Here is a 23,596-nt window from a genome sequence, read left to right on the forward strand (position 1 = left end):
AGTAAACCCTAGTTTTGAATATCCATAACTGTGATATTCTCAATTTAGAACAAAAGAGTTAGTGTTTGTTGGTCTTGGTAACTTCCAAAGTAAGAGCATAATTCCCCAAATCCTGCCTTCAAATGCAAAAATCTCCTGCTATCGGGTTTTCAGGAGGGCAACATCATTTAATCCTAATTTTATATGAGAAAAATTCTAACTTACTTTGAAATGAGCCAAGTATTTTATTGGAAACTCAGATCTGTTTCATGTGGCAAAGTTCCCACCTCATAAGCTTCTAGGATATTACTGTTAACCTTTCTTTCAAGTTGCTTTGTGATTTATTATATTTTGGTAATTCCATGTATTTAAGATCTGGCATTTCTGAGAGATTATTGAAAATGTCCCTCTGAGTCAAAAAAAAAAAAAAAAGCCAAATGCAGGCTCAAACTCTAGAACATAATAAATTGCCTCCCAGATATAATAAAAAGAAATAAGAGGACACTATCTTCATTCATGAGAGCTCCTTCAAAGGAAGCATACGGATCTTTTTCCTCTGATGAAAATGCTCCAGACTTGTCTATGTTTCGTCATGGATATTTTCATTTTTCTAATTACATGGAAGATAATGCCAAGGTAGGTAGGTGCTAGGTAGGTGCTTGACCTGTCTTTAATATTATGCTTTGTGCTTTCTGATAGTATCCGACTAAATGCTATAAATACTCCTCTTAATGTGATCTTCAAACCCAGCTTACATTTTAGGATGGTTCCAGAAAGGAGAAAAGAGTTGAGTCATAAAGCCTTGTCAAGATATACATTACTCCTTCAACCCATGATCCCTCAAGGTTTTCTAAACTGTGTAAATATGAATGCAATTCTAACACATCTTATCAGAATAGTGTCGTTGCTTTATTCCCAAAGAATGTGAGTGTATAAAAACTTTTCTCTGCTTTTATAGGTATACATTATGTGTATATACACACAACCCATGTTTCAACATAGATGTTACACCAAAAAAACTACATACGTATATCAATTTTGGTGTATGGAATTTGGCACACGTGTTGATTTTCTTTTGTATGAATTGTTTGGCAACATCAAAAATAAATAATGGGGGAGAATAAGAGGATTCATAATCCTAATAATCCCTGACAACATAACTTATTTTCGTCTTGGTCTTTCTTTTTCTTTTTTTACTCCCCTTTTCTGGCTTTTTCTAAGTACACAATTTTTTTTTTTTTTTTTGCATAATTGAAATTGGTAGGCTATGGATATGAAATGGGTTGCCTTTTCTCTGATAGTTACCTTCAACCATGCCGAGTGGAAACTATTTCCATCTCCTCCCTCCCTCCCTTGTCATCCCTCCAACCGCCCCCCAGCCCAGCATGATCAGGCCCAAAGGACCTGAGGTGTGAAGGGGACTTGAAGTGCCCTTTGCTCCCCCGTCCCCATCATCTTCTAGATCCCTCTCTGCTTCAGGGTTTTGGGAGCAGAAACTGAAGGGGAGGAGGGAGATGTCTTTAATGCCCCCTGTACAGCTGCGTCCAGTACCTGCTTCCTGAGGGCCCCGTGCTAGGGATCCTCCTATCTGCTCAGCTCCCTTCAGGGAGCCCTCAGTTCTTGCCTCCTGCAGCACCTACTGTGGCTTCCTGCTCCTTGAGTGTCTGCTCCTAGTGTCCAGCCCTCTGGAATGGGGTCCCAGCCAGAAGGCTGCCGCCCAGCTTCCTCCAGTGGGGCCCACCGCAGCTCATATATGCTTTCCACGTCTTTCTTTGGTGATAATGGGGACTTCTCCACTGTCACCTGCCCTCTCTCTACAATTCTCCTTTCTACCTGCTCAAATACTTGCTTATACTTTCAAACTGGGGGGAGGGGAGGAGGAAGAGAGAAACACTGCTGCCTAATAGAACATAACCATTGTTCAATCAAAAACAGAGGCGAGCCAAGTCTCATCAATTAATGGATGCAGTGTTTCTGAGTTTTTATCCAGTTCCTTTCTTCCAATTCTATCACAATCCTATCGCAATACTCATTACCATAGACTGAATAATAAAGTTAGCAACTGTACCATATCCCTTATAAAATAGGGAAAGGAGAGATGATAGAGGAAAATTCACTGAATGTTAGAATTCTGTATGACATACCCCAAAATAGAACATATTAAAGGATGCAATCCCCATTTCTATAACAGTCCCTATCATGGGTTGTATATATGACTTCCAAATGCCCGGGGCCAGCCCATATTTCCTTTGGCTTCTAAGGAACCTCAGCTTCCAGGGTTCTTTAACTGACAGAGAAACATAGAAAAGTTGAATTCTCGAGGGTCTTATTTACATGGGCTGCTCTACTCTTCCATGAACATTTGACACGGGGTGTGTTGAAAGAGAGAAACTTGGGTGCCACCCCTTGGATTCCTTTGGTATCCTCCCTGCAGATGCGCATTTACAATTAATAGTAGGATCAACTCTCCCATTTTTGTACCTGCTATCCTCGTATCAGGAAGAGTCCAAAATGACCAAATGAAGTCTCAGTTTCCAGTGTAAATATTGTTGCAATTATTCAAATAATTTTCTAGAACTTGGCTCAGTACCAAATACCCGCGAATATTTATTATGTTTAATTTTTGTTAATCTAATTTATATTTTGTTAATACAATTTAGAAAGACCATACTGGTGTTATGGTATCTTTCAAATATAAAATTTGAAATGGGAGCTAGTGCTGCACGCTGCAAACCCCTGCTACCCTCTGCCTGAGAAGCCCCATTCAGGGTACGCTGGGCTGTCAGATCCCCAGGAAGCAGCCCTCAACCAGTGAAAGACAGGAAGCTGGCAGATTAAAAAACAGACAAAACGTCAGCTTCCTCAGTTGGGACAACTCTAAAATGAATTCTACGCCAACTCCAGAGTTCCCCTGTGAGATGAAGCTTCGTCCCTTCAGGGAGGATGCCTTCCCAGATGGACCATTTACCATGGAATGCTTGTCGCAACTTTCTGCTCCCGGGGGAACCCAAATCCAGGGTCACACTGCTGGAAAGTGAGGATCCAGATTCCAGGTCAGCTCCTCTAGATCTAAATCCTGGGCTCTTAACCATTATGCCTGCATCTTCTCGATGCTAATTAAATTATAAAGGCCAAATGCCCTGAATGAATTTTTCCCCATTACTTGAGCTTTTTCTCTCACGGTTTCTTAAGTTAGGAATATAGAACTAATTAGAGAAACTCAACTTATAAAGTAGTGAACATTATTTGGAAACAAATTTTACATATTTCATTTACTTTATGACTGACAAAACACAAACTGATTTTTGGTCTCCTTCATTTCTAACTCATACTCTACAAGTATTAATGAATCATCATTCAAGTGTTACTTAATCAACATGTTGTGTAAAAGAACCTGGAATCCTTTAGAAATTTAACTGTGCTTTTTAAAGCATCCATATTTTGTTCTCGTATTCTCATAAAATCTTCCCTTACTCCGTTTTCTTCTTTCCCTCTCTCTTGTTAAAATGTTCTTTCACATCTCTTTCTCCTTTCTGTTTTTTCCTGATCTGTGTTAGCAAATTAATTGTAACATTAAATATATGGGAAAAAAACAATGAATATTAATGAATTATTTTTTCACTGTCTTCAAACTGAAAGACATACTTTCTTTAAAAATATTTTTAATTCAGTTTTTACACAAATGGGCTTGTGAGTATAGAAAAACCTGCTGTATATTGCTCACTTATTCTTTATTTTATTCCTCTTTTTTTCCCTTGCTCCATTCTCTCCATTTTCACCTTCCTTTCCTCTTTCTTTGATCTCTTTTTAGAATAGATTTAGATGTCCTCTTTCTCCAGTAATAAAAACAAAAAAAAGGGATAGAGTTTCGTTAGAAATTTATGAGCCCAGAGTTCAAATGAAATCCATCAGTTTGGAAAAAACACTGTCTTCTCTCCTCTTTCTATTCCAAATATTGGAAAATAAACAAATGCCAAATGGATAGAGAAGTATTCTTAAGTCCTCAAGTGAAACTGAGAGTTCGATTTATAAGAGTATCCTGTTTATTAGTCTAGCAAGGTACTGCAGTAAGAAAACACCATATTATGCTGCATTCACTTAACAAATGTTTACTGAGCATCACCTCTGAATAAAGTCCCACACCACGGGGCATATATTCAAAGCTGAACATAGTGTCATGTACACCAGGTGCTCTAATATGGTGGTTCTCAAGCAGAGGTGAATTTGTCCCCCCAGGGCAATTAATTTACAAATATCTGAAGAGCTCTGCTTGTCTCATCTGGGAGTGGTGGTCATGTTACTGGTATCTAGTGGGGGGAGAGCAGGGAGGCTGCTAAACGTCTTACGGTGCACAGGACAGTCCACAACAAGAAGTTACCTCAAGTCTCCAGGTGGCAGTAGTGCTGAGGTTGGGACACCCTGCTCTAATACTAGACTGAAACAACATGAGAAGTGATGTAACATGTCATGTTAGAAGAGGGAAAATTTTGCCTTGGGAAGACCGGAAAGGCAGAACAGTCAGTGGGAAAACTGAGTCATGAGGAGGTAGAAAGAGGAAGGCATTCTGGATTCAGAAACTGTCCAGGAAAGAATATACTTGCATTCTTAATTTTAAAATCCCAACATGTCAAGCATATCCACAGTATATTTTTATGAGGAAAAAGTGTTTGTTTTGCTTTTAAAGCAAAATTCACCATATCACCACTAATAGATAGTGTTTAAAAGTACCTTAGAGTTCTTTGCACTGTTAACTATTTTGTGTAACATTAGTAGAAATTATTTTAATATTTAAAGTAATTACCATGTTCTCCTCTTGGAGTTGGCCCTATGGCTTAAATTGGGTAGTTAGCTTGAAAATTTATACTTTTTTATTGTGGTTTCTCAAAAATGTGTTACTTACAGTTTTAGAAGCTGGTACAAAATTCATTTCTTGAATCTTAATTACAATATTCATCATCATTTTAAAAAAAGCTTCTGTAACAGCTATTTCATTATACCAAGGGCTCTTTGAATATTTCATGCAGTAGCAGACAGTGAAAAATGTATAAAACTTTAACATATTAAGTAGAATTCTTTTCAATGGATAACACAATTTGGAATGAGGCATAGAATGATTAATTGCTGACCTATCCTGTGTCATATTCTGTTTCCTTACCTGAGCATTTATTACAGCTTGAGGAACCTAAATCTAAAAAGCTTTAAAGACAAAGGGAATTTTTTATGTCTAAGTTACAAATGGCTCATGAAGCAAAAACAAAAAAAAATGACTGTATATATTAAAATATATGAAGTGAAATGTCTTTATTCTATAATCTGTCCTCTTTTTAACTTTTTATGAGCAATATCTTTGAGTCCTTGCTTATTTGAAATTTCTTAAAATTTAAATCATATCGTTTTGGTCATTTTAATAACTTGTTTCCTGCTAAAGTAGAGTATAATATATTTTAATCTGAAATGTAAATCAGATAGCTACTGACTCACATTTTGAATCTACGAATATGCTTCAATACATTCATTATGTATAAAGCATTAATTATCTCTAATTATGTTCTTCAAATTACAAAAGATATGTCCATAAGAAGAAAAGAAACCCTTTGTGAAGTGGTTCACTGTAGAAAATGTGTCTTCTTATCAGAAATGTAGAACTTAACATTAATAATATTTAGTTGGCAGAAGAGCTGGCATCAAAATAAAGAGATTAGCCTTTAGGCCAAGGACCACAGCTGAAACTTCACCTTGATGCCACCTGTGGGAGAAAATGCTGAGGAATGTCTTCAGGCTAAATAAAGTTCATTTAGCCATCTTCAGTTTAATACTGATTTGAAAGCACAGTCAGAAGTGGTCTCTCATTTTAGCTAATAAGCCTTTCAGAGATCACCAGAATCCCCTCCAACACGTCTATGCCCCTGTCTTATCCCTGGGACAGTGGGATTCCACTAGCTAGCACTGCCTTCTAAGACAAGAGGTTAGCATTTCTTATGCAGTGGAAAAATTGAGAATTTATGCGATTTGGCTCTTCAAATATTGCAGTTGGTCTGACGACATTCAACGCTGGGTGAGGCTCTTCAGTGCAGTCAAAAAGCTGTACACAAATAACTTTAGTAGGAGTGGTGATGTGATATGGTCTGAGCACACTGAATCCTTTCCCAAGGTAGAGATATGTTAGATAAGGTTACAGTAATGCTGAGCAATACTGGGCACTGAAAGCAAGTTGTCCACCGCTGTGCCAGTCTTCCCAACCAGTCCTGCGAGGTGAGTAACTTCATCCATTCTTGTTCAGGTTAAGAAATGAGTCACAAATAGATTAAGAAACTTGCTAAAGTCATATAGATAAGTGGCAAAGACAACGCCCTTCCCACTATTTCACACTTATTTTAGTCAGCAAAGAAAGCAGAATATTATTACTTCCTACACCCCGCGCTTTCTTCTCCATAGTTTTGAATAATTGGGGTTACACTTCATACTCCTTACTTCTCATTTTGGTAAGACTAAAGCTCCCTTCTGTTCAGGAGGTAATCTTTCAGTTGGTATCATTTTCACATCAGCAACAAACTCTATCCCTGAACGTCTTCCTTGCTTCCCAGTTTCTTCGCATTCTGGCCCCAGTTACTGGGCAGACTTAGTGGCCAGGGCATCTTTTGAATGTTAATTGGAAGTAATTGTACTGTAGGAATCTAAGTTGAGAATAAGAAAATGCATCCTGCTTTCCAAAAGCCCTTTCTAACATAGGCTGATTTCACTCCTCTAGAGTCTAGTGTGTGTGTGTGTGTGTGTGTGTGTGTGTGTGTGTGTGTGTGTGTGTGTGTGTGTGTGTGTGTGTGTGTGTGTGTGTGTGTGTGCGCGCGCGCGCGCGCGCGCGCGCGTGCGTGTTTAGGCTATTGCTGCTTTGGTCTTTCTTCTCTTTTCTACTCTTCTCACCCTTGTCCCCCACCAGCAGAAAGATCATTTTGTACCACTCCCCTTGCACGTAGACTCATATCATGAGTGCTAATCTACATTTCTCTCTTCTCCCAATGTAAATCCTAGAAGACAGGGCCTTGCTTACTCATCCCTCAAATCTAAGTGCTCAGTATCGTGCTGGATACAAAGTAGGTGTGTTAGTGAATTTTAGAAAAAATAAATGCTGGGAAATTAAATGCAGAAAATTTTAAATTGTGTGATATGACATAGTCCTCATATTTGAATTGATGCCATTACAAATCTTTATTGAAAGCAAGTATATTTACAGCCCAAAAGAGAGGGAGAGGGAGAGAGGAGAGGGAGAGGGATAGAGAAGAGGGGGGAAAGAGAGAGAGAGAGAGAGAAGTTTACAGTTTGATGGCTGATAGTGTTCAGTAGTTTCTATACAAGGTAGAAGATAGTAAGTGCCACTGGAGAAATACAAAGGGCTATATAAAGTTAGATGGAGAGAATAAGATCACGGATTTGTATTAAACTCTTGAAATCACCATGTGTTATTCAATCTGTTACATGAACTTAAACATAACCAGGAAAAAATGAAATACACTACTGTGTTCAGTTTAGGTCACAGATGCTTTCATATACCCTTTCATTTGACTCATTTTTAGGAGCATTTGCCATGTGCCAGCCTTTGTGTTAGATGCTAGTTAAAACTACAATGAAAGGCTGTGCTGAATATCTTCCATTTGCCCCTTCGAATCCACCCTACTTTCTCCCTGGGGCTGGGCGTATTGATTACAACAATAGACTCTCTTACTCCTTGTTTCCCATTGGGTTCAGCCAGTAGGGAGCCCCTGCAAAGCTGTGGGGGAGGAAAGAGTGAGGTAAGGTATTCATTCTGTCCGCTCCCTCTGGGCATGATCCAGTCATTCAAGCTGACTTTGTCCTTTGACTCTAAGCCTCTCAAAGTTGCCTTGCCTAGAAGACTCTCCTTGTGGACCACAGTAGCGACTTCCGCCCCTCAGGCTTTAGGGATTATGGGTATTAACAGCCCCACTATCCCTCGTGTTTTCCCTAACCCACCACCTAAACCTTCACAGTCTCTTTCTTAAACCATCCAAAATTACCCTAATTTGAGTTTCCATCTGTTTGCTAATGATACCCCGATGCATACAAAGGCAAATCTTCATGGCTTTGCTAGGTTTTTCTTCCATGCCAACTCTTTCACTCAGGTCATCAAAGATTAACATTTTAAAATAAACAAATCAAGCATTAGAATAATTACCTTTGGAATGAGAAACAAAAAAACATTGCATTTTGATGACTGAGCTACCCAGAATGAACAGAAGAGTATATTAGCTTTTCACTCACAAGAATATTTGTTATACTCTGGCCAAGTCATCAAAATCCCAGCTCCCACTTTCTCATAATGCAGTTTATCTTGCTCAGTTTCATCTCTAAAAACTGGAAGTAAGATTGAGACAACTGGGAACCACTGGTGAAATTTGCAAAGTTTAAGAGCCCTCATAGCACAGACTAAGCAGGTGTTTGTTGTATGTCGTGTAATGGGGAAATTATCATTCTTTGTGCGCTCATCTAAGTATGCATATTTCTAGGTCAGAAAAAGGGTACTTCCATTATTGCTTCATTCATTTTTTAGCATAAATAGTTGAAAGATTAATTTTTCCATAACACTACCCATACAACTGTGTGTAAGGGAAAGGTATCTTTTCATTTCTCAATTGGGTGAGAACTAGATCTCATTCCAAGACTATGCAGAATATCAGTGGTATTAGAACACTGCTTTCTCACTTAAAGTACTCTCTGTTAGTTGCATCGTAAAGGCTAAGTTGGATTTAAACAATTCTGATAATGAGTAATGTGCATATTTTTCTAAAATTAAACCAAAAAATTAAATAAAAATTATTTTGTTTCTAAAACAAAACAAACAACAACCAAAAGCACTTGACATTGGCATTACGTTCAAAGATCTAACGAATAACCACTCACACGTGGAGTTTACTATAGTTTACAGGCATCTTCAAATACCTTTTTTCGCACCTGAGTCTGAGAACAGCCCTGCAAAGTCAGACAGACGTCTTTGGATTATTGGTCTGATATTCCACACTGCCTCTGGGCGCTCTTTTGAGATGCTCATTTCACCCAAGAGCAGTAGTTGCCATTGAAGTGATTTGAGCAAGGGTACAGTGTGCAGAAAAAGACTGAAGGGAGACAAGACAAAAGAAGGCAGCCAGGTTGGAGGCTAGGCTGTGTGAATAACTATGGAGACATGCGAGCAGGTTCAAGATGTAGTTCAGCATTCTAATAGGCATGAGCTGGTGAAATAAATCTTGTCAAATTAATAGAAATTTAGGATAATAAATTTCTTTTATAGGGTATTAAAATAAAGCAATATTTACTTCTGTGTGGTGAAATTATGTTTCTTTTCTGCCTGCTTATAATTTTCTGCACTTTCAAATTATCAAAGAAAGTCCAGGCATTTCTGTTGAATCATAATTTTAAAAGAAATATGTGGAGAACACATTTTGATCTGCAAAGTAAATTAGTTTCATTGAATACCAAGGTATAATCAGTTCAAGGTGGTAGGTTTTAATGTCTTTCAGGACCTTGGATTTAAATCCGTGGGATGAAATTAACAGCCCAATTAAACCTTCTCCTTACGATTCAAAGGATCTCAAAATTGCTCTGTTGGTAGGAGAATTTTAGAGTATGAACTACACATACGTGTTATATTTACAAACATATATATGCTATATGTGTATATGTAATTTAATTATTTATAAATCTTATTTTATGAAGAAAATGACCAGAGTAATTGTGTAATGCGTTGATTAAAATTAAGCAAATGCTAAATCAGTGATAAAACAGGTATTCTTACAATTATCTAACACTTTCTTATTATGGGTAATTATGATATTCTTCAATGTTTTTGTTATTGTTGTTATTTTTGTTTTAGGACTGATTAGAAAGTGAAACAGAGGTTAGAATCAGTTGTTGGGAATTTTATGGAAATGCTGACAAACTGAGATGTCAGAAAAACATTCTTCAAATCACTGAGTCAAGAAAGCAAAACACAAAACAATTTCTCTGGATCCTCTGAGCCGTAACATCTGTTTTTATTCACTGAGAACAGGTTTCTGTGACCAGTGGGTTCACTAGCATTAATTGAAAATTGCAGACTATTGCTTTACAACCTCCATGTGCCCTTTATAACTGTTTTCTCCTTCGGTTATCCCGTGGCACTAGAAGTTAAGCCTTGCTATTCAGTGTTTAATTTATCTTAGAAAAAGAAATAAGAACTGTGTTAAGTAAAATGGAAATAGTAAATCTCAATCTTTAAAGGTTGAAAGTCAAGCTTGTATAAACCTCTAGCATAAAGGTCTCTGCTTATTTATGGAGAAGAAGGGGCAAGAAATTGGTATGTTGGTTAAAACAGGGAAATGGGGAACCATGCAGTCATGGCCCAAGCATCTGCTCTACCTCTGCTTGGCTATCTGACCTTGAGACAAGTCACTTAACTTCTCTAAGCCTCAATTTTCCCATCTGTAAAATGGATAACATAGCAATTCCAAAGTCCACTGGGTCCTGGGAGGATCACAATGGTAATACATGTGAAGTGCTTAGTGCACAGCAATCTCTCAGTAAATGTTAATTTTTAGTGCATCACTGATATTGGGCACACTGTCTAAAAAGTACCTCTTTCTTTTACAAACATGAACAGAGAGGAACTGTCTTAGGATGCAGCTCTCTGAGCAAGGAAGCTGATAGTCACTCACATGCTCCTCTGTGAGCTGTACCTCGTTACCAAGGGGCTCTCAGAGTGACTGAGAAACCTACCACACTGACACATGAAGGATTCACACCTGCAGTTTCTATGAACTTCTTCTCCATGCACGCCATGGTTGTCAAATAATTGTATATTTTTTGAACACTTGGTATATGCACAAAGCGCTATGCTGGTAGGAGACACAGGGGGAAAACTCTCTGCTCCAAGGAGCTTACAATGAAGCTAAAAACAACTACATGAGAGGGAAAAAGCATCACACAAGGTAGCTTACGCTAAATACCAGGTGAATCTAAAGACCAAGTACTAAGGGCTTTCAAGGAGGGAGAAATGACTGTGGGCAGGAGAGTTGGGAGGATTCAGAGGAGTGTGGCTCAAGGTGGGCTTTGACGAATGTCTGAGGTTCAGGTAAGAGGAGAAGAGGAGGGCATGTCTGCAAGGCACAGAGTCCACATCTACAAGAAGAAGTACTTCTCAAAGTGGAGTCCCAGGAGTAGCAGTGTCAGGGCCTCCCGGTGCATCAGTCAGCTCAGGCCACAGTAACAGATTGCCACAGACTGGGTCGCTTAAACCAAAGAATTGTATTTTCTTATAGTCCTGGAGGCTGAAGGTGCCAGCAGATTCAGTTTCTGGTGAGAGCCCTCTTCCTGGCTTGGAGGTAGCTCTCATCTCCTGGTGTCCTCACATGGTGGAGAGAGCACACTCTCTTGGTGTCTCTTCATATAGAGACCCTAATCCTGTTGGGTCAGGGCCCCCCCACTCTTATGACCTCTTTTAACCTTAATTACTTTCTTAGAGGCCCTGTCTTGAAATACAGTCACATTAGAAGTTAGAGCTTCAATATATGGATTTTGAAAGGACACAAGCATTTGGTCCATTAACACCTGAGAACTTGCTAGGATTGCAAAATCTTAAGCCTCACCCCCAGTGCTGAGTTAGAGACTCCAGGTTTAAGGCCCAAAAGTCTGTGTTTTCACCAGCCCTCCAGGTAACCGAGTTTGAGAACCACCGGAGTAAAGGGTCTGTAGGGAGGAGTGAATGGAGGGGCGATGGAAGAAATAGGTTATGATCAGAACTTGGAGAGCTTTGAATGTCAGGCCCAGGAGTGTAGAGATTGACCTGCAGTCAATGTGAGGCCCAGAAGAAAGGGGAGGTCAACAGATTAACCTAAAGGACTCATGCTATTCCATCTACTTTTGCATAGGAGGGAAGGAAGAAAGGAAGGAAAGAATGCAGAAAAGAAGGGAGGGATGGAGAGAGGAAGGGAAGGAGGGAGAAAGGGAGAAGGAAGAGGGAAGGGAAGGGAAGGAAACCTCTTGGTAAATAGTTTTGCAGTTTAAATATTTACAGTCTAAATGTAGTAATAGCAGGAACAGACAAGAAGGGATGAATATGAGAAACATCATGAAGGAAGAAACTACAGGTCATTACAAAATAAAGCAAGCAAAGGAGAAAGAGTGGTAAACTTAGGTAACCTGTAGATCAGTGAAAACTACCGCTAAGCAAAATGTAGAAGTGTTGATAGGGAGCTGTTTTGATGCAAGTGATAAATTCAATTTTATTTACGTCAGTGTTAATAGCAGGACATACAAGGGACTATGTCCACTGGGCAGATGGGAAAGGGAGTGGAGAGAGTGGTTGGTTCTTCAACTACGTTCAGGAGGTGATTCCTGAATCCTGGGGAGAGGGTACAAGCTCTGGGGAAGGACACAGAGCAAGGAAGGATAAGTGAAATCACGGAGCAAGCCACCATTCAGAGGGAAAGCCGTGGCTGGGAAACAGAAGGTGAAGATCAGGGCAGGGTAAATATCAGTGCCATTTAAGCACTTTTGCTACTAGCGCCTTAAAAGGTCTCTGAGTCTAAGCACTTCAGAAGGGACAAGTTTATAGCTCCCTGTGAGTCCTGCGGGTAAATCATCATGCTCGTGACAAGGGCCAACTAGGAAAAATAGGAATTATGAGCATCATTGCTATTAGCCTACTGTTAAACCGGGTGATGGCCTTCAGTACCGTGAGAAAGACCTAAGGGTGCTGACCATTTATATGTACTTAAGAAATGCGTTAATTACTTCATTTTGGGTTTCTGTAACAATAAATGTGTGGTTCTCAAACTTTAGTGCACATGAGAATCACCTGCAGGGCTCGTTAAAACACGGACTACTGGGCCTCACTCTTACAATTTCTGACTCATTAGGTCTGGAGTTGGGTCCGAGACTTTGCATTTGTAACAGGTTCCCAGGAGTTGCTGATGCTCCTGGTCCGGGGACCACACTTTGAGAACTGTTGTTAAGCCTTACACAGAGGCACGCCCTATAATGATGTCACCTGTAGCTCATTCAAGGCATTGGCTGCAAACAATCATTTCAGGCAATTTTTTTTAGTGTTTCCAGGCTGAAACCTCTAGATCAGAGCACTGGAGAAGCATAAGAAGAAAGTATGGAGTCAATAAAAATGTTTTTTTTCCAAATGAAAGTATGTGCTTTATAGCCTCAAAGGAAGAGCCTCATGTAGACTCCACACGCACACACACACACATCCTAAAAGGTAAAATACAGAAAAGTCTTTATGAAAGAAAACAAAAGCACTTTCTTCTTGGCCAAAGTTGATATTCAAGCCTGCATATTTTCCTCTCATTCTCCTCATATTTTAGCTTTCACTTCAAATGATATTGCTTTTTTAGTATAGTAGAAGAACCTAGAAACTTGACTCCTGCCTGTGATTCCATACAAAAGGGGTTATTTTCAATTATTTTCAGTTCAGTTTTTATTGATGAACAATATGATGTGATTGAAAGGCCAATTTCTATGGGAAAACTTGGCCGTTTACGTATGTGTTTATAATGTAAAATTTTGTGATTGGTTTAGAATACATTAGATCCTCTAGCTCTAAATTGTATGGCTGTCTTATGTGCGGTTATGCCTCATTTCATTTTCCACTGGAAGTCATTTCATTCCCTTGGTTTATAAACACCTTGAATTCTCTTTAACTGAAAAGACAAGGTAACTTGATAGAGCATCGCCCTTAGCAATAATAACCCCCAAGGTAGAATCAAACTAAGCAGAGCAAAACTATAGGCATCATGTCCTACATCATTCAAGAAAGGAAAGAAAATGGTGCTGAAAGGCAGGAAAGCCACTATGAGGAAATTCAAAGCAATAGATGAATAGACGGATGTACTGGAAATGCAAATGAAGAATGTCAATTTTTCTTTTCCTTTGGAGTAGGCCAGTTTGGAAATTAGCAGGTAAAAAGTTACAGTTATTTAGATGGCAAGGCTAGTGAATCCTAGACAAACAGGGTCCAAATGTCCATTATACAAAGCATACCTGTGTATCCTACTTGATCCTCTCAGTGATCCTATAAAGAACAGGAGACTATACGCATTCTCCGATGAGAAGACAGGTCTTCAGGGTGAGATTGGGTGACTTGTAAGAGTCACATCAATATTAAGTAGTAGAACTGGGCTCAAATCCAAATTTTTCAAACTGTAAACACAGGACCTTTTTCACTAACCAGCCCACTAACCAAAGCTTTTATCGGAAAGCTGATTTTTCTAACATTTAGAGTAATGCTCTGGACATATGAGTAAAACCAATTTTGGCCCATAGTCATTACTCCTTGTCATTAGCCTACCATAAGTAATCTATATGAGCAGCAGAATTAAGATGTAATAAAGTCTAATAGAACCTCTTATTATTCGTGTGCATACAACAGTAACCGAGATGGGTAACTATAGACATTAATTCAACAGACATTTATATATTGCCTAAATCTTTTCCCTGGCACTGGGGAGTGTTTGGGAAGTATAGTTAAAAAATAGTTTTTCCTCCCAATCTTTGAGAAGACAGGAACTAGAAAGGTGAATGTACAGAAGAATCACCTACTGAGGGATATAATTAGGTTGGACAGACTGTGAAAGCCATCAGTCAATATTAATTTACCAGCAGCACAGCCACTTTTCATCAGTTCCCTTATTCATTCACTCAACATTTAACCATTCATAGATTCATTTTATACACCATATGGCTAGACGCTACCCAGATAATTTGTTTCCTTCCAGCAATCATTTATTACCATTGTAAATTGTGTAAGTCTATTGATTGGGATTCAAACTTAGATTTCAGCTTCTGACTTTTGTGTCATGTTGATTTGATACGATACCTATGAAGTGACATGACAGAATATCAGATGGCAGAATCTCCTTCTACCAGTGCCATTCAGAAAACCCATGAAATATTTATATGGCCTGAAGTTTCCTATGTGCCCAGAGTCTACTGTGGGAAACAGAGTTTTCTACACTCCTTCCCAGTTCTTAAAAACAACCAGCAAGCAATTAATACAACTTACTCAAAATGGCTGGTGTAAAAGGCAATTTGGACAGAGTATGGATTTGCAATATTTTAAAAGATTATGTAGTTTTATAACTTCCATGTTTAAATAACTGACAACAAAGAAGTTTGGCATTGGTTTTAAGGCCTCTGTACCCTCCCCCTACTTCTCAATTTATAGACATTTCTGTTAGGATGGGGTTCATCCCAGTAGGCATATGTCACTCTGCCCCCTTCCCCAGACAGCCAAATTTCTAGGGAGGGTATTTGTTATACCAAGTTTCAAAAGATAATAAAATTGGTCCTGGGCACTGACCATAGGTGAAACACTGTAGTCTCAGGAAGATGGATTTTGTCTAATTCTTGGATCAGGCAGAATCAAAGTTGTAGAGATTTGAAATCCCTAGATAAGATGGTTCAGCAATTAGCCCTAGAACCCAAAGCATTATCTGCTCAAATACAAAGGAAATGCTAATATATTTTAAATTTATTTTCTCAAGTAAATTGAAATTTCCTCTGCGCATATGGTCATATTATCTATTTCTTCAAAACTTGGCTCTGCCATTTATTAACTATGTAACATTGGGTAAGTTATTCATTTCTCTTTGCCTCAATTCCATTATCTGTAAAATGAGGATAAGAATAGTACCCCCAGTGTGGTTGGTGAGAAGATTAAATGAATTAATATATATAAAGCTCTTAAAACAATGCCTAATACTTAATAAGTACTTTATAATTGGATTCTCAATTATAGAACTAGTGATATTTTATTGTTTTTGTTTAAATTAAGGCAATTGTGTTTTCATCTCTTATTTTGCCAAGAAAACTCTATGGAAATCTATTTCCTAGCCCTTATGCTAAGAGTGGTTTTAGTGATGCAAGTACATCACTTAAGTGTATAACATTTTTCTCCAGAAATAATTTAAAGTTCTTGGACAGCTTCTATTTGCTCCATTCTTTGGCTCATTTGAACAGACTCAATTTTTGAATGATTTGTACTTGATATTGTATAGAAATGTAGCCAGATAATTGAAAGATAATCTTCTGTTCCTTTTATTATTCACTTCATCTCTTGAAAAATGATTAGGTGGCTAACAGATTTTCTCACAGCATAACAAATATTAAATATAAAAATGGCTTTCAGAACTTTCAATGAAAAAAAGCATCTTCAGTAGCAATTATAGTTGTCTATTGAGTGTTTTAGTGTTTTGACTGAACTAACTGGCAGTTTTGGTCAAACATCCTATATGACTGAGTCTCGCTGAATTGGACTGGGGTTGAGCTACTTAGTGTGAAAGTTCAAACCAGAAATATGTGTAAGTTCCATTTTAGAGATTATATTCACCAAAATGTTGCCTTTTCGTGGCATATAAATATACTTAATACAACTGTGGGCATTCTTTCTCCCAGAAATGTTACATTTAAAAGAATCTTTCCTGTAACACATGCCAAACATGCCTCCCTGTGAATTTTAGATAATTTGTCCCCATAGAAAGCTGACTACAGAGGCCAGCCAATTATAGTGTTTTTAGTTTTGTGGATTTTCTTTCATCTATGAATGGGAATTTAAATAAAAATATGTCAAATGACTTTAGGTCCAGACTTACTCTGAGGAGCTACCCTCAGCTACGCACGTGTGCAGACACAAGCACAACAACAACTCAAGAGGCCAAGCAAGAAAGGTCTCTAGGGACAAGTAGTGAGATCACGTGTGAGACATTACACAGAACTGGGTGCCCAGAGAAAGGCAAGAGCCAGAGGAATCCTACCAGGTTCACTAGGAGACAACGGCTGGAGGACAAACCGTTTGAGACCCAGCATCCTCTGGTAGAAAGGCATCCACAGCACCTCCAGACCAGAGTTTCTGTTGCTTCAGGCCCTCCACACACAAGGGATTCATCTTAGCCCAGGGTTTGGGGCTCTCTGTTTATGAACCCCACAGATATGTCTGGGGGAAGATGTATGAAAGGAGAAGGAGAATTGCTAGGCATGGAGAATCGTCACATCCTGAGGCATTGCAGAAGGGGGCAAGAGTGCCCAAGCTGTGTGAAAGGTAATAATTTTTTTAAAAAAGAATTGGATTTTGATCTTCTCATGAACTGGCAATCTATTGCCTAACACATAAAAAGAACTCCACATGTTATTTGCGTAAATTACAGAATGATGTGTTAATACATTACATCAGAAATATCACAGGAAACTGCTTACGTTAATGATGATTCTAAACGTTAGAAAAGCAGATACATTATATAAAATTCTTATTCTGACTGTATAAAAATACTATTATGTCTAGCCAATAATATAAGCCATTTTTCAATTATATCTAATTTTCATGGAGCAAAATAATGATTTTTTTTTAAATTGAGGTATTAGATGTATTCCTGCAAGGCAGAGTTTGGCTTAATATTAGGAAAAATATACTAACCATTGGAGCTATCCAGTAAAGGAATGGGATGCCTTCTTATGTAGTAATGCCTGCATGATAGAAAATAGCCAAGCTAAGACTGGTCAGGACTTTCCACGCATATTGTAGAAAGGACTGCTGCAATGAATGGAAGATTTTAACCTCTAAGGTCCTTTTTAATTCTAAGATTCTGTAAGATTGCTTGAGGATTTTAGAAATTCAGAGTAAAAAGCTATCTGAATACAGTCCTACAGTTTTATATTCTCCAGAGACATTTCCGTGCATTCTGTGTATGATTTGGGTGGACTGAAGTTCTGTGGAATCAAGCTAAAGGAAGCAGCACTAGGAAATGTTTATTAAAGTTTTCCTAAAAGAACTTAGGAAATGTATCCTGATTTAGCTCAAGTATTGTAAAATTCAATTTGGTGTTATAATTTCTACTAAATTTCCTAAATTTTTCCTTCTATCTTTAGAAAGATTTGGCTGCTCGCATATGTCATTCATGAAATTCATTACCGAGCAGACACACAGTAGATGTTTGCTGTGTTGCAGTGAGGCTAGCCTTTGAGAGGATGTATGGGTCGTTGGGTTGTTAGGCTTAAAAAAAAATGGCCACTTGAGTTATTCTATTTAAGAGCTACCAGATAAAGAATACTTTAGTGTTTTCTAATTGTTCCTTAGGATGATGATAGAAGATATGAGGGAAAAAAAATCCAGAAACAAGAAAAAATAGGTTATGCGGTCAAATTAGTTTTGTGACCTCTGTCTTAAAATTAAAAGTTAAGGAGTTTTCCCTCATTTTTAATTTGCTAATATGCATTGAGAAGAGGACATAGTGTGCAATATTTCCACATATATTTGTTCATAGACATCTCTTATATTTACAAAGCTCATTTGGTATAAATGACTCATAACGCCATGTATAAATATTGATTAAACTAAAACACACGCATACACACATACTCATGAATTTTTAAAGTTTGTTTTCTTTCAAAAATGACGGCAGGGTATTTGTTCTGTTCATTGCTGTACCCCTGGTGCCTGGTGCTCAATATTTATTGAATGAAAAATCAGCAATCATGCTAGTGCGAAAAAAAATAAAACAGTCCATTCTGTTATTCTTCTCACCAAATCCTTTCTTCCCGCTTAACCCCTCTCAGAATAATCAGACCTTACAGTAATAGCAGATTTTAGAGTTTGTTAAATATATCTGTGTTCATGATCTTACTTGATCCTCACAAAAACATAGGTAGAGAAATATTGTTATTCCTATCTTATCAATGAAAAAATTGAGGTTCTGAGAGGTGAAAAGACTCAAGCAAAGTCCCATCACTAATGATTAAGACACAAATCCCTGCTTCAAGTTTCCACATCCAGTACATTCTTTACTACCCATGATCACTTATGCCAGCCTCAGAGGTTCAGATCAAGAAGAGAAAAGCTAAGCAATTTCTTCTGCATTGGACTCCTCCTGCTTTCACTTTGACATTGTATCTTTTATAAATCTCCAATGTAATTTCTATTTCTTCAGTATCTCCTTGCAATCATTGTTACTGTTTTTATCTACAACAGTATAACAGGTAAGAACTTTTTCTCTAACTCTGGTAAAACTGTCCAAGTTTTGAAAAATAAGATTCTCCAATAATATTAGATCATTATGGATCCAGGGCCCTGGGAGAATCTCAAGAGAGCAATTGTTCCTACAGTAATCAAATGCTTAAACCACTGAAACACTTTTGGTCTACACTGTTTTTAAGAATCTCCTTTAGGTGGCCCAATTCGTTTTCAATCCCTTGTACAGTGAAAAATTCTTCCTCACATTTAGACACATTTTCCCTGGGTATGTGTTAAGCTTATTTTATCTATGTTTCTGTCCTGAATAGAAATGAAGGATATCTGTTTCTTTTCTTCCTGAGATTACTTATACCCTAAAGAAAAAATGGACCTCTCATTCTTCTTTCTCTCTTGTCTCTCCCCAACCACTGCAAGTAAACTTGAAGAGCACGTTAACTATCTATACTATTTAAGTTAGAGACCTTGAAATGATTAATTTCCTCTCTTGCTTTTAAAGTGGTTGAGTGTTTTGATTATTTCTGTTTGTTTTTAGGAAGAGGTTTCATAGGTGTAACATAGCAGACATATAATCATTTATTAACCTCTTATTCTATTAAATGCTTTGAGCCATGGAGAATAATGGATGCCATTCCTACCAGAGTAAGTCTTGATCTAATTTACCAGAGCTAACAGGTAAGCATGGGACCGTTAGAGGGTCATTTCAAAGCAGCACTTATTAGCGTGGACTGCTCCTTCATCTCATTAGAGCGAGGCCTCTATAAATCCCAGAAGGATAGAGTTGTTATCCAAGGAGCATTGTGTGAAAGAGAGAAGTCTAGAGATGGATCTCGATAGAGATAGATCTAAAGCATATGCTTTAGAGAAGCAAGGATTTTCTATGAACACAATATCAAATCACCAAAGGCAAAGAGTTAGGCTGGGTTCAGGATATGGGGGGCACAGGCCAGAAGGTCAGGAACAGAAGGTCTAGTTTGAGAACAGGATGAGCTCAGGTAGATTAAATTAGATTATAAAGTGCCTCTTAGACTTCTTTGTCCATATAGAACTTTCATATTTCTGAATACATAGTAACTGTAACACCTGAATACTCACTACAATTCACTTTTTTGTGCCTTATTTTTTTAGGCGTTTTATTGATAAACAACATTTCTGAATTTGGAACATCCTTCTCACCTAATCAGTTTTTGTTTTGTTTTTTTTTTCTTACACAAGTTTTTTTTTTCCCCCCTCTCTCTTTGGGGAAAAAAAAAAAACTCACCTCTTTTATACCTTAAGAGAACTCCATAGATTGATCATTTATTCATTCACGGGACTAATGTTAGCTAAGTGTTTATCATGGACCACGCACTATTCTAGATGTTAGCGACGCAACACCGAATACTTCAGCCTCTACTCTCAGGTCATCTACAGTCTAATGGATTAGGTTAGATTAGAGTGAACTACTGCATTCTTCCTAGCAATTAATTCTTTAGTTCCAGGGAATGGTTGGCATGTCATGCAATGGGTATGAGTAAAATAAATCAAATAAACAACAAACATATTTTGATAATCTATATGCCAGGAATTCTGCTAGATGCTACAGGGACTCCAGAGGACAATGTAATAGGGTTTCTAATATCAAGGAGAAGAAAACCTCCTGGGGGAATAGGCCACAAACAAAATTACTTAATAATCCAAGGCAAGCCTATCAGAGCATTACAGGGCAGTGCTATGGGTTTAGAGGAGGGAGAGACCATTTGATGGCAGGAATGGGCTGAGGAGACACTGGAGAAACAAAGACCTAGCTTGACATTGAAGGATAAGTAGGATTTGTATAGTCATCAACAAGCAGAGAATAAAAGAAAGACATAAACATTGGGCAGAGTGGTGTAGCACTAGCCTTATTTGTATCACCGCCTTCTATAGGCCGCTAATAAAAATTAACGTTGGCTTTCACCGACTCTGTCAGCAGGAAAAAGTAGTAAAGTTTTGGTAATCACAGAGTACCAGACTTCCCTGATCATTACCACTATGCTCTTTCATTTTGAGGGTATGGAAGAACGGTCCAGACATCTGCCTTCCTCCCTAGCCCCACCTTAAAAGAGTTCTGTCAGAGCTGTTCAATTAATTTAACAGCAGGCAGAAGGAAATACCGGGTTGGCCGAAAAGTTTGTTCGGCTAATGAATACGTTGTTCAATAAATTTCTTGGTGAAATGAAATTTTTTTTTTTTTTTACTTTAAACCGAACAAACTTTTTGGCCAATAATAAAATCATCCAGGTGTCATTCTAGGGCTACTGCCAACCATTTAAGGTCCTGTTCCCCCTCAAAATGGAGACGTGGAAGCAGGAAAAGGTGAGGAAAGAGTGAGGATGAGAAGGGCCTGGTCTTTGCAGTCTACTGTAGTGATTTCCAGTCCTCCCCACACACTGCCCCATCAGTGGGAGGGCTGACTCACACCCTCGCCCTACTTCTCTTCTGTGATCCCACAGCCAGCTCCCCGGTCTTATTCCTGCCCTCCTCACTAGCCCTCTTCTTGTCTGGTCTAGCCTGGCTTACACTCAACAGACAATTCTTTCTCCATCAATTAACAGCTATGGAGAACAGATTAGCTCCTTACTGGCCTCGGAGGACCGAGAAAGCATCCAAAGGAAGCAAAGCCATAGGTGGTTTCCATGGAGCTGTGCAGCCTGGAGTTGGAGGGGATAACTTTATTTCTGAAGCACCTTAATTACCATAATAGCTCTTTAACACACTACTCGGAGTAATAAACACGATTGTTTCTAGCTTTCACTGAGAACAATAGATTAGATTCACTGGGCTGAAAGGGAGACAGGGTTAAAGCAAGCTGAGAGTAGGAAGAAAATCCTCCCACCCACAGCCAACCTCATAGAAATGAGGCACAGGAATAGCCTTTAAGTGGCCACCACCGTTCCGCCATCAAGTAGGTAGCATATTTTAATATTTTTACTTTGAGGTTATAGTATCAATAGGTTTTATTTTTTAAGGTTTTTTTTTTATTGTAAAATAAGTAAAGAGAACCACATAAAACAAATGTAAGAACCACAGAGGTCAACGAAGAGAACTTTGCCAACCACCCCAGAAGCGTCTCCATGTTCCCTGACCCAATCACACCCTCAGCCTTCCTCCAAAGGTAACCACTGTCTTGACTTTTACAGTAATCAATTCTTAGCATCTCTTTGTAGTTTTATACCCAAGAGAGTTTATTTAGACACTAGCGTTTCACCTTGCACATTCTTTTTTATTGGATACCTGTTAAGTCCCTTTAATTTGTAAGTTCCTCCTCCACCTTTTTTCTTTACAATTTACCTTTTGAAGAACATAGGTTGCTTGATTCAGAGTCTCCCATAGTCTGGATTTTCCTGATTGAAGATTGAGAGTGTGATTCAGCATATCCTTCTGTGTTCCTACGAATTAGCTCCTGGGTCCAGAGGCTTGACTAGACTCAAATTCCATCCCTTAGGTAAAGCAATAGGTGGGATTAGTGTAGAGAGTGCATAGAAGTTGGGGTGTTCCTGCCCCTTCAATGTTCACTCTGTTCTCTGTGCCCTCTCCTGTTCGTGCATTGGGCAATTCCCCTCCAAGTTCCAGCTGCTATCTCAAATTGGCCCCCGGGACCATCTGGTGAGTACCTATTGGCTATTTTGGGGCACTCTGGTTCTCAAATCTGTCAGATGTCCCCATGCTTCTCTTCCAAACAGCCATCAGTTACACAAAAGCCTAGTGGCTGTTGGTGGTGGCTCCTGCATTCTCACGATTAGGGATTCATGGGCTCCCTTGGCACCGGTTACATGGTAAATGTTTCCCTCGGGTTTGTAGTTTCACCAAGTAGTTGCTCTGTGTGTCTTTTTATGGATTTAGGAAGATCCAAAAATTAGGCTGACACTGTTTTGAGCCATCTTCTCAGAATTCTAGTATGATTTTTCATCATATAGAATGTATTTTTGAAGGAATAGATTCTTGTATATTTAATGAGAAAAATACTTGATATTCATAAAATCAGTTTACTGGCAACTTTGGGAAAACCTGCTTATTCTGTATATTGAGAGATTCTTATCTGGTTGTTTATCAATCCACAGTTAATTTGCTACCAGAACCCTATTTGTAGCACTGAACTCTTTCTTAGCCATACTCAGAAAATCACTTCTCTTGCTAATATTACAATCCAGACCTATAACAATTCTCACCCCAAACCCCTTCACACACGAATAGTAAAAACACAAGGAACATCTCTGTTCAAATACACTTTGTTGAAACCTCACTCCAGAGCATGATTTATTTTTTTTACCTGACTTCCTAAATACAGTGTTTCCATAGTCTTCATTACCAAATTCCAAGTGTTTGTTCCCACTTATTCATAGGTGTTTTGATCTCCTCAGGCCACAGATGCCTGATACCGAGGTTTCCAGACCTTTGACTTGCTTCTGCTGCTTTAACCCTCAGTTTATTGATCTGAGACCTGGACCCCTGCCCATCTCTTCATGGAGCTGGCCTTTTCTTAGTCCTACACTGGATTGGCTGGCCCCATTGTCATTCATGCCCTGACCTTGTAAACACCACATTGTATAGCATCAGATGGCCTGCTTTTCCCAATATTATATAACA

The 23,596-nt window shown here is 38.5% G+C and overlaps 1 protein-coding gene and 1 long non-coding RNA gene across 2 annotated transcripts in view; one reads left to right on the forward strand and one right to left on the reverse strand.

Annotated features, from left to right (window-relative positions):
- The window catches only part of UNC13C (unc-13 homolog C), a 774,694-nt gene that overhangs the window by 721,095 nt on the left and 30,003 nt on the right, over nt 1–23,596 (forward strand). The gene's annotated exons all lie outside the window — the stretch shown is intronic.
- Nucleotides 1–23,596, reverse strand: part of LOC309654341 — a 201,072-nt gene that overhangs the window by 66,770 nt on the left and 110,706 nt on the right. The gene's annotated exons all lie outside the window — the stretch shown is intronic.

This window comes from Balaenoptera physalus (genome assembly GCF_965194825.1).
Source record: "Balaenoptera physalus genome assembly, chromosome: 2".
NCBI lineage: Eukaryota > Metazoa > Chordata > Mammalia > Artiodactyla > Balaenopteridae > Balaenoptera > Balaenoptera physalus.